We start from the raw sequence: 12,000 nt of genomic DNA, 5'->3' as shown, positions 1-12,000 counted from the left end.
GCTTTGGTTTGTCTTTTAGAGATAGAGCTGCCAGATTCAGATTGGGGATCAAATTCCAAATCTGCCCCCTTCTACATTTTGCAAGCATCTAGGTTCAGGTATTAGTTTGGGGGCCCATCAGTAATAGAAATATAGTAGGGGAAAGTAGGAATAATTGCAGACAGACTCTCTAGTACAAGTTGTCTGCACTCACACCACTGCTGTTATCACATTATCACTGAATGCTGCAGTTCACATTTTGACCAGACAGCAAAAGACAATCCCAGATGATTGCTCTGGACACTATAATTTAAATCAATTATATCTGCTCTCAAAAACATCCACCTACTGCCTCCTCAATAGCAACTTCTGTGGACGCCCATAATTTATTCATCTGAGTACACACTTAAACATCTGTTGGAGAGCTAGTTGAGTTTGTTAGAGCATTAGCTTTAAAATTTTATAAGCCACTGTGCAGGTGGCAAGTTTTAAAGTTAAGGAGGATAATTACTGCAGGGAAAGGGTGTTAAGCAGGACTCAACCTGACTAAAAGGGCCAAGCTCTGCAGAGTGCATTTATTGACAAAGGAGTCCCATGAGAAAAGCTCTTTGGGGCTTACTGACTGCCAGGTGCAAAGCAATCCTTACTTCCCACTGCCTCCATTTTAAATGAAGTTGAATCACAGGTGAGGATGATCCCAAATTTCCTCTCTGCACGTGGAAACATTGCACTTTGGTGTATACTTGAACGAGTGAAGAAAGTGCACTGGGCATGCTCAGTTTCAAATATTAACAGCTTTGTTACTGCTAATGAAAAGTTCTTCCAACAAGGTGAATTCCTTATTCAGGACTGTGTATGGGCCAAGTCTGCAGTTTGGAAACAGCCATCAGCAGGGATAAAAAAGTGTGTGTGTGTGCGGGGGACACACCCATCTTTCCACTGATGACAACCACTTCTGTAATACTCAAAAAAAAAAAAAGGGAGGGGGGGAGAACAACAACATTTTATTAAAACTTTCCATCTAAAATAATTTTTGCTTTTGGGGATGAGACCAAAGCTGAGAAATTTTATTCTTAAAAATAAGTTTTCAGAAAGTTATAAGCATTGACAATGGAAGCTCATTATGATTGAGTACTATAGAAACCTCTAAGAGAGAGAACGTTTTATCTCAGCAGTAATTAGTAGCTATAACATTGTTCCCTCCTTCTCTAATACCCTTCACTGACCCTTCCTTTCCACCCTGGAGTTTTTCTGCCTCTTCAAGTAAAATTCAGCTTACATATAACTATTTGCAGACCTTGTGCTATTCCCCTGAAATGGTATCTTTTCGGTTTACCTGAGTTCAGATCTCAAAGGAACAACACCCCTCCTCTCCTATCTATTCTTTTCTATCCACCCCTCCATTTCTAATGCATCCATAACCATATTATGTATGTACCATATACAAAATGTAGAGTGACATTCTGTGTGTCCTAAAGATGGACCCAGCTTTCTTCTCTGTTTTAAACAGTGTTCTTGAGTGGCCCAGGATTCCTCTTCATTTCCAGGAGACAACATTGCTGACCCATCATGTAACTCCACCGTGGGGAAGACCTGGCTGAAGAGGAGACTCTTGCACTGGGCCTTACAGACAGTAAGTCTTGTCTCGGTCTACTTTTGGGATATAGTGGGTAGGGTTCCATCACTGAAGAACTGAAGATGTGTGAGGCCTTTCCTCGCTTAGCTCTTTTTCAATGAATGAGTGGGGAGGATCTGGCTACGTGAACCTATTCACGCCCACCCCAACACTATGCTCTACAGTGGGGAGAAATGGCTGTGAAATATCACCTCCCCTAAAAGAGAAGAGGACACCAAAGGATTGGACTTGGAGATGCTGCCCTCTCTTGGTTTTCCTCCTTGTGAAAGAGTGAGCACAGAGTGGAGGTTGAGCCAGGAGAGGCTATCCTTTCCTTTTCTTGTGTGCACGCAATTCTGTGAAGTCACCCTGCAGGGAAAAAATAGCCACCCCACCCCTGAAGCATGGCAGGGAGGGAAACCTGCATAGACAGAGGCTGGCCTGCGTAAAGAACAAATGTGTTAGGGATGCACATGATGGGGAGGGCAGGTTTATCACCTGGAGCAGCTGCCCATATAATAACTCAGCATTTACATATAATTGTATATCTCCACAGCACAGTACTAGGGTGACCAGATGTCCCAATTTTATAGGGACAGTCCTGATATTCAGGGCTTTTTCTTATATAGGCGCCTATTACCCCCACCCCCGTCCCAATTTTTCACATTTGCTATCTGGTCACCCTACACAGTACAGACATTTACTAAATAAACCTCAGAGCACCAATGTGATACGCAGTGATGTTGTAGCCCTGTCGGTCCCAGGATATTAGCAAGACAAGGTGGATGAGATCATATCTTTTATTGGGCCAACTTCTGTTGGTGAGAGAGACAAGCTTTTGAGCTTACACAGAACTCTTCTTCAGGTCTGGGAAAGGTACTCAGAGTGTCACAGCTAAATACAAGGTGGAACAGATTGTTTAGCATAAGTAAACACATATTTCAAGGGACCATTCAAGTTGAAGTGACCCGTTAACACCCCTCTAGTCATAGGGAAGAAAGGAAGAGGGGGGAGAAGCTGGAGGGGATTGTTCGTGGGTTATAGATTGTTGTAATAAGCCATAAATCCAGTGTGTCTGTTCAGTCCATGATTTTTAGTGTCTAGAAAAGTTATGAATTTAAGCTCCCAGGCCTGTCTTTTGAAAGTGCTGTGCAAATTTCCTGTGAGGATGAAGACTGAGAGGTCAGATATGGAGTAGTCACTTTGTAAAAGGTGATCGGGTCTTTTATCATTTTCTTATGTGAGTTCTTTGGAGAGCACAGTGATTGTCTGGTTTCACCCACATCGTTGTTGCTGGTTAGCACCTATGTGTGGCATTCACCTGTGACAGATGGGGAAATAGAAATGGAAACACAGGGGCCTTGTCTACAATAGTCTATTTTTTTCTGAAAAATGTCCTGCCATTGCTAATACCTGCACAGCTCCCCCAGTGGCAGCTGTAGGTAGACAAAGTGCTAGTAGCCACCAACCATTGGGTCGACCTGCTCTGAGCAGGATGAGATGACATGGTGGTTATAACACGACGGCAGGGTCTATCCTAATGCTCTTACCATTGCGAGAGCTGCACTTGGTTCAGCACTGTTGAGGAGTCTTTCAGAAAAGAGGCTGGTAGAGACTCAGCCAGAGACATTAAGTATATGCTCAAGGCCACAAAATGAGTCAGTGGCGGAGGTGGGATTAGTTCTCCACAGGAGGAAGCACTTGGCTCTTATTCATGGGCTGATTTAGCCACAATACCTCTTGTGTGTGTGAGGAGCAGATGTCTCACAGAGGAAGGGGAGCATGCATGGGATGTCTCTTGGGGGGGTGATCAGATCTCACAGGAGAGTGTACACCATGTGGCTGTCTTGGGCAGAAGCACACCCAAGGGGACAGGTGCATCCCAAACATGTTGGGAGCAACACAAAGAAAAAGGAAAGTGGCTCTCCAGCCACCTCCACCAAAACCCAGCTGTCTCCAGAGTGGCAGAGGGAATCAAACCTACAAATCTAAGGTGCCACAAGTACTCCTGTTCTTTTTGCGGATACAGACTCACACGGCTGCTACTCTGAAACCTACAGCAGAGGCTCGTAGCACAATTCCCGCAGGTGTAGTTTGTTCCCCTCTGTGTACTCCACCCATAACAAGTAGGGCTAACCGTGTGTCTCCCCAACAGGCTGAGCCGGAGCCCATCTGCACAAGCAAACTGACCATAGCAGGAGCTCATGTTATGGTCAATTTTCCTTGTTAACAGGCCCTAAGGCTTAGCTGAGAGATGGGTCTGAGCCCTCAATTTCTAATCCAGATCTCCCCCAGATTCAGGGGGGTTTGGTTCAGGCCTATCTCTAGATCAGACTGAGGAGACATTTGGTCTGATTCTCAGTTCTGCCCAAATTCTTGTTGACTTGGGAAATGGGTGGGGAGGAAAAAAGCATATTCTGGGGCCACTGACTGGGCTGTTCTGTCTCGAACACAGCTCCTCCTAACCTCATGGGGTGCAGCTGCACTCTGGCCATGCCCTCTGGCTTTTGATCATACTCCCTATACCACAATTACACTATACAGGATATAAACCCTCTTGCTTCAGTGCCTAAATACTTGGGGTTTTCAAGAACCTTCCCCCAGAGGGCAGGTTATTCCATAATTATCCATTACAAGGCTTCTTGCACCTTCTTGAAGCATCTTGAAGCCGCTGTTGAAGAAAGGATGTTGGACTAACTGAGCCACCGGTCTGATGGGCTATGGGAACTTTCTTTGATCCAATGTTGAGGCTTCCTCTGGGCTTCCAACTTCATCCCATAGTCTCTATTTGTTTACTAGAAAGTAAAGTCTTTAGGGGAGGGGTTGTCTTCAATTAGTGCTTTATACAGCAACAACCTCATTTAGTGACTAACAAATGAATTACAGTTTACCTGGTCATGGGGCACTTGAAAGTTATACGCAGTTTTGTACTGTGAATTCTCACTCCAGCATAGATCTGCTGGCTGGCTGGTGAGACTCCCGCAGCCTGGAATTGTTGCACTGCAAAATGTAAATGACTGACTTTGAAAGTCCTTGCCGAGCTGATGAGGAAAAGGCCTGACACAATGCGCGGATAATTATTTTCTTTTAAAATAACAGAGAAGCACAGCTCCTGCTGCTCCTTTTGACACCCGCCAGCTCTCACTTTCCCTGTAGAGTAACAATCACATTTAGAATGTGTCTATTACAAGCAAAGTTTACATGTGTTTAAAACTAATGAATAGTACATTGAAAGGAAAATATTTAGTTTAGAAATTCCTCTTTAATCTCCTATAACCATTTTATTCCATACTAAGCACGTCCCGTGCCAGTGAAGTCCAGTGTATTGCGGTCTTCAAGTTGCTGAATGCAGTGAGGGAGAGAGGAGAGGGTTGCCTGGACACGTGCAACCAGATCACTTGAAAGTTTCTTCTAGCTACTGCTCCTCTCTATGTCCCTCCCTGCTCTTTCTTCACAGCTAAGGAACTAACTTAGGTTTTGATGTTATCAAATGAGAGTGAGGAACTGAGGCCTGGTCTACACTACAGCATTAGAGTGACATATGCTGCGTTAGGTCGAATTTATAATGTGTGTGTCTACACTACTGAGCCCTTTCTGATGACCTAAAGGGCTTGTAAAATTGACGCCTGTACTCCACCTCTGTGAGAGGCGTAGCACTAGAGTCGACCTTCCCGGGTCGAATTAGGCGTAGTGTAGACACAACGCTGTGTAATTTGATGGGATTGGCCTCCAGGAGGTGTCCCAGAGTACTCCGATGTGACTGCTATGGACAGCACTTTCAACTCCACTGCACTTCAGTTCAGGCATGCAGTCACTCTGGTTCTGAGCCCACAGACATGCCGCTTCTATGAGCAGCTGCATGAGATTCTAGGCGGGGGCCCCACCAATACCCCAACACTCTCCATGGATACCTCCCAGGGGCCCCAGGCAGCCTCGGGGAACAACGAGGAGGACATTGTTGATGAGGAAGAGGAGGAGGAGGAGAATGTGCAGCAGGCAAATGGAGGATCCATTCTCCCCGACAGCCAGGACCTTTTCCTAATGCAGGAGCCAGTCCCCTCCCAGAACCTACAGTTGCGGGACTGTGATGGTGGGGAACGCACCTCTGGTGAGTGCACACTTGTAATCACACTATAGGGGTTAAATGCATTCGTGGTTAATGTTTAATCTGAGGTAAACAATTGGGATACAGTGGCAGCCAGTCCAGCTACGCAAAGGGTGCTCCCTGGAAAAGCCTGTTTATGTGCCAAGAGTTCCCTACCAAAAAATGTCCCTAGGTGTGCCCTGACACCTCCTTCCCTTTCTTGTGTGCTTACCATGACTGCCTGCAAACCGAAATCTGCTGCTCCATGCTCTGCCATGTGTTGTACCTTACTGGTAGGCTCTTCTTTTAAAAGACAAAATATGGCCGTGTACCTCAGGGAATGTATTTACTGCTGTGAAGTGTTTCATTCGTTGCAAGAGTTAACCTTCTGTTTTCAACAATGTATGTTCTGTAAGGCTACCCTTGTGGGGTTTTTTCCCTTACAGCTGCAACCTTGTCTGTGGGTGCTTCCTCCACACCAGCACAAAGGCTGTCCCAGATTAGAAGGCGAAAAAAGTGGACAAGGGAAGACATGTTCTGTGATTTGATGCATTCCTCCGAGACTGACAGGGCCCAGCTGAATGCATGGAAGCGTACACTGTTGGAGAGCATACGCACAAGAGCATATGCGGGGAACAGGAAGAGGGCAGGAAAGCATGAGGGGAACAAGAGCATAACACACAAAAGGAGATATTGCGGCTTATGGGGGAACAAATAGATATGTTGTGGTGTCTGGTTGAGATGCAGGAAAGGCAGCTAGACCTTAGAGTCCCACTGCACCCAATGATGAACCAGCTGCCCTCCTCACCAAGTTCCATATCCTCCTCTTCCAGACATTTTAGAATCCAGGGTGTGGGGGGCAAGGGGGAAGCTCCGTTATCCCTTGAACTCAACTCAAGGGGATGGTTCATGTAGCAGAAGGCTCTCATTTCCACAGCTTTGATTGCTAGACAGTGCAGTTGTAATAAGCTACATGTCCTTGCCCCTCCTTCCCTGTGTTATCAGGACCTTAGACCTGGGTTATATTTGCTATTCATTGCTGTCTTTGTTCAGTGTTTGTTAGCATAATAAAAATGTGTGGATTGAGGACAAGAGGCTCTTTATTCATTGTGCACACTGTGATTGGTGGGGGTTTAGTTTACAGGGAAGTACATGCGAAAAAGGGGGCAGCTTGGTAAGGAATAACACACAGAACTGTCACATCAGTGTTGAGTCATTCATGAAACTGGTTTTCAAAGCCTCTCAGAGATGCAGTGCGCCTCGATGTGCTCTTCTTATTGCCCTGGTATCTGGCTGCTCATAATTGGCAGCTAGGCAATCTGCCTCAACCCCCAACCCCACCAGAAACTTTCTCCCCTTACTTTCACAGATATTATGGAGCACACAGCAAGCAGCAACAATGGGAATATTGCTTTTGCTGAGGTCTAACCTAGTGAGTAAACTGCGCCAACACCCCTTTAAATGTCCAAAGGCACATTTTACCACCATTCTGCACTTGCTCAGCCTATCGTTGAAATGCTCCTTACTGCTGTCCAGGCTGCTTTTATACAGCTACCTGAACCATGGGAGCAAGGGGTAGGCTGGGTCTCCAAGGATAACTATTGGCATTTCAACGTCACCAATGGTAATTTTCCGGTCTGGGAAGAAAGTTCCTTCTTGCAACTTTCTAAAGAGACCGGAGTTCCTAAGGATGCACACGTCATGTATCTTTCCCGACTATCCTATGTGGATGTCAGTGAAACAGCCCTTGTGATCCACCAGTGCTTGCAACACCATTGAGAAGTAGCCCTTGTGGTTTATATACTGGTTGGCAAGGTGGTCTGGTGCAAAGATAGGGATGTGCATTCCGTCTATTGCCCCATCGCAGTTAGGGAACCCCATTGCAGGAAAGCCATCCACTATGTCCTGCACATTTCCCAGAGTCACTACCCTTCTTAGCAGAAGTGAATTGATTGCCCTGGCTACTTGGGTCACAGCAGCCCCCATGGTAGATTTACACGCTCCAAACTGATTCCCGACTGACCGGTAGCAGTTTGGCGTTGCAAGCTTCCATGGAGCTATCCTCACTCGCTTCTCAACTGTCAGAGCAGGTCTCATTTGGGTATTTCTGTGCTTCAGGGCTGGGGAAAGCAATTTGCAAAGTTCCATGAAAGTTGCCGTATATATTTGAAAGTTCTGCAGCCACTGCCCCTCATCCCAGACCTGCATCACGACGTGATCCCACCAGTCTGTACTTGTTTCTTGGGCCCAGAAGTGGCATTCCACCTTGTCAACAAACCCAGCTGCCACTGCCAGCATGTGTGAATTGCTCCATTCCGTGGCTTCCAGCATGGCTATTTGCGTGGCATCACATTCTTCCAATGCGCAGTGTTGGCAACGCTCACAACAACAGTGCACAGCTGAGCAGGGTCCATGCTTGCTGTGCTATTGCATCTGCACAAGTAACCCAGGCTTAGGCGCGAAAATGATTGTTTGCCATTGCTTTTAGGGAAGGAGGAGGCAAGTGCATCCTGGGAGGCGGACGACGTGTACCCAAAACAACCTGTGAAAATGTTTTTGTCCCATCAGGCATTGGGAGCCTAACCCAGAATTCCAATCGGCAGCAGGAACTGTGGGATAGCTGCCCATAGTGCATCGCTCCGTGAGTCGATGCTAGTCATGGTAGTGAGGAAGTGCTCCGCCAACGGAATGTGCACACTGGGGATATGCAGCATCAACTTTGTAAAATCGGAGACTAAATGTCAAATTAATTAAATTCAACCTAATTTCGTAGTGTAGACATACCCTGAGACTCTGCTTTGGTTTCTGCCACCTAAAAGATTGCAATGAGAGAGTAAATTCCTTCCCCTTTAATGAAAAGGCAATCTATTTTTATCCTCTCAGTCTCAGGGTATGTCTACACTATGAAATTAGGTTGAATTTAATTAATTTGACATTTAGTCTCTGATTTTACAAAGTCACTGACCACCCCTATAAAGGTAGCCAGTGTGGGGGGTGGGGGTCAATGGAGTCTGATGCCTGCTGTATGACAGGGGTATAGGCCAAGATTTTCAAAGGCGTCTAAGTGAGTTAGGCACCCAAATCCTGTTGGAATTCAATGGGAATTGGGCATCCTGTGAAAATCACAGCCAGTAACCTTGCGTTACCCTGACTGATGTTAAGTTACAGGGGCCCAGAGAATAAAGACCAGTCGCTTAGCTGAGTGTCACATCTTTATTACACCCTCACCCTCTTCTGCATGTGTGCAGAGCCCTGATACAGCAGGATTATTCTGGTTCTAGAGTTCCAGGGTGGGATAACATGCCAGGAGTCCACACGGAGAGGCCTTGAAGATTAGTTCCACGTGGCTTCCAGGCATATCGTGCATGCTGGCATGAGGCACCGTGACTGACATCCTGTGCAGTTGGGCCAAGGATATTTTTAACTAGGTGCAAAGCTCTGTTATAAGGGCTTTGTTACATTTCCCAGGACTTGACCCTTAATTTCCTTCTTTAAAAACAAAACAGAAGACAAGGAAAGGGAGGAAAAGAGATTTAGACGTGAATGGTTAATCTCTGTTAATTTTCAGCATACTTCCACAGATGGCTGCAGATCTAAAACTCTGCAATGAAACAGCAGCACAAACACGCATTCATATAAATATCAAACAATGCTGGTACGCACTTAAAAACCAGCTTTGTTCTGCTGCTATTCACTAGGTGGTATTTGTTGTTCACAACTCCCAAAATTTTAAAAATGTTTAGCACAAATAATTTTGTCTGAATATTTGTACTGGTAGCACATCATGTGCATTATTTGAAGGTCATTATTCTCCTGTTTTAAAAAGTTTCACTCCTCCAATCAGGAAGCAGAAACAAAATCATGTGCCCCCTCCTCCCGCCCTGAGACCAATCACACATCAAAAATAGTGTGTTTTCAAAGTGAACAGTTGATAAACACCACTTTGGCTGAAAATTGTTTGTCTAAACTATTCTGGAAATATTTAATAATGAAAAAAACATTTGGAGAAATTGGGATTGATTTGTTTTTACTGTGCTCCACAGTCAGATAAGCTACACTATAATAATTCTACAGGAGTAATTCTACAATTCTGAGGAGGAATTTCATAGTGCAAAACTAGTTCTTCTTCGAGTGCTTGTTCATGTCCATTCCAATCAGATGTGTGCCCGCTCATGTGCACAGTAGCTGGAAGATTTTTCCCATAACAGCCTCTGTCGGGTTGGTCTGGCGCCCCCTGGAGTCGCGCCTTCATGGCGCTCAATATAGAGCCCTGCCGACCCACTACCCCTCAGTTCCTTCTTACCGTCAGTGACAGTTAGCTGAAACGTCCCATAGCCCTTGTTTAGCAAGTGCCTTTATCTCCGTTTTTTATATATATAGTTCTCTCTAGTTAGCGTATAGTAGTTAGTTAGTTAGTTAGTTAGTTGGGGGTTCTTCCCCCCCTTTCAACTCCCCGGAACTGGGATATGCCGCGGTCCCCGGGTTTCAAAACCTGTGAGGTCTGCGCTAAGCACATGCCAAAGACTGACTTGTCTAAGGTGCCTAGGTGAAGGTCACCAAAAGGACCAGTGTAGGATCTGCTGTGCGTTCCGTCCCAGAACTATTAAAGAAAGAGAACAGCGGCTTAAGGTTCTCCTCATGGAGGCAGCTCTTTGCCCCCACTCAGACCCTTGGTCGGGGGACCCCACATCCAGCACGTCCTTGTCAGTGTGGAGTGCCCCGGCACTGTCATCCTGGGAATCGGTGCTGAAAAAGGACTCCTCCCGAGATGGTTGGCACCTGCATGGCTCCTCCATTGTGGATACGTTCCTCCTCCCATGGGGAGGCCATCTCCAATATACATTTCCGCCCATCCCTCTAATTCACAAGCTGCTCCTCAAGGTATGGAGGGAACAAGCTTCGGTGACAGTGATAGCTCCATTCTGGCCCCACCAGCACTGGTTCACATCACTCCGGGAAATGTCAGTGGAAGCTCCAGTCACCTTGCCACTCTTCCCCGGATTTACTAACTCAGGATCATGGCCATCTCCAACACCCGAACCTTGAGTTGCTACACCTCACGGCATGGAAGCTCCATGGCTGAACCCGATGGAGCTTTCTTGCTCAGATCAGGTTAGACAAGTTCTCCTTGGCAGTAGGAAACCCTCCACAAGAGCCACCTACCTTGCCAAGTGGAAGAGATTTTCAATCTGGTTGGCGCAGCACTGTTCGTCCCCAATGCTCACCTCAGTCTAATATAAATGGAACAATCTTCTCCATCTCAAGCAGCAGGGGCCATTCACGTCATCAATAAGCATTCACTTGGCCACGATCTCTGCCTTCCACCTAGGCACAGAGGGCTGCTCAGTCTTTTCTAACCCTATGGTCAGCCGCTTCCCTAAAGGTCTCAACAGGCTATACCCACATGTCCAATAGTCTGTCCCAGCTTCAGACCTCAATCTGGTCCTTGCCAGACTTTGAACCTTTGACAACATGCTCCCTGCTCTCTCTCTCATACAAGTTGGAGTTTCTGGTAGCAATAACCTCAGCCAGGAAAGTGTCTGAGCTCAAGGCCTTGACATCAGAGGCCCCTTACACGGTGTTCTATGAGGACAAGGTTCAGCTCACACCCCACCTGGCTTTCCTCCCAAAGGTTGTCTCCCAGTTTCACATCAACCAGGACATCTTCCTCCCAGTGTTTTTTCCTAAGCCACACTCCAGCGGCAAGGAGCAGAGGCTTCACTCATTGGATGTCCGCAGAGCGCTAGCCTTCGACATCGAGAGAACGAAGCCGTTCTGAAAGTCTGTCCAGTTATTTGTGGCAGTGGTGGACAGAATGAAAGGTCTTCCTGTCTCCTCTCAACGTATCTCGTCATGGATCACGTCCTGCATCCGTGAGTGCTACAACCTGGCGAAGGTGCCCGCATCTCCAATCACTGCGCACTTCACCAGGGCCCAGGCCTCTTCAACAGCATTCCTGGCGCAGGTTCCCACCCAGGAAATCTGCAGAGCAGCGACGTGGTTCTCCATACACCCTTTCACCACCCACTATGCGATTACCCAGCAGGTCAGAGACGATGAGGCCTTTGGAAAGGCAGTGCTCCAATCAGTGGACGATTCCGATCCCACCTCCTGAACTTGGGCTTGTGAATCACCTGATTGGAATGGACAAGAACAAGCATGTGAAGAAGAAAAATCGGTTACTCACCTTCTTGTAACTGTTGTTCTTCGAGATGTGTTGCTCATGTCCATTCCAATACCCACCCTCCTACCCCTCTGTTGCAGTAGCCGGCAAGAAGGAACTAAGGTGGTGGCTGGTTGGCGGGGCTCTATATTAAGTGCC

The sequence above is a fragment of the Lepidochelys kempii genome, chromosome 6 (genome assembly GCF_965140285.1).
Source record: "Lepidochelys kempii isolate rLepKem1 chromosome 6, rLepKem1.hap1, whole genome shotgun sequence".
Classification (NCBI taxonomy): domain Eukaryota; kingdom Metazoa; phylum Chordata; order Testudines; family Cheloniidae; genus Lepidochelys; species Lepidochelys kempii.
This window is presented reverse-complemented; position numbering follows the sequence as displayed.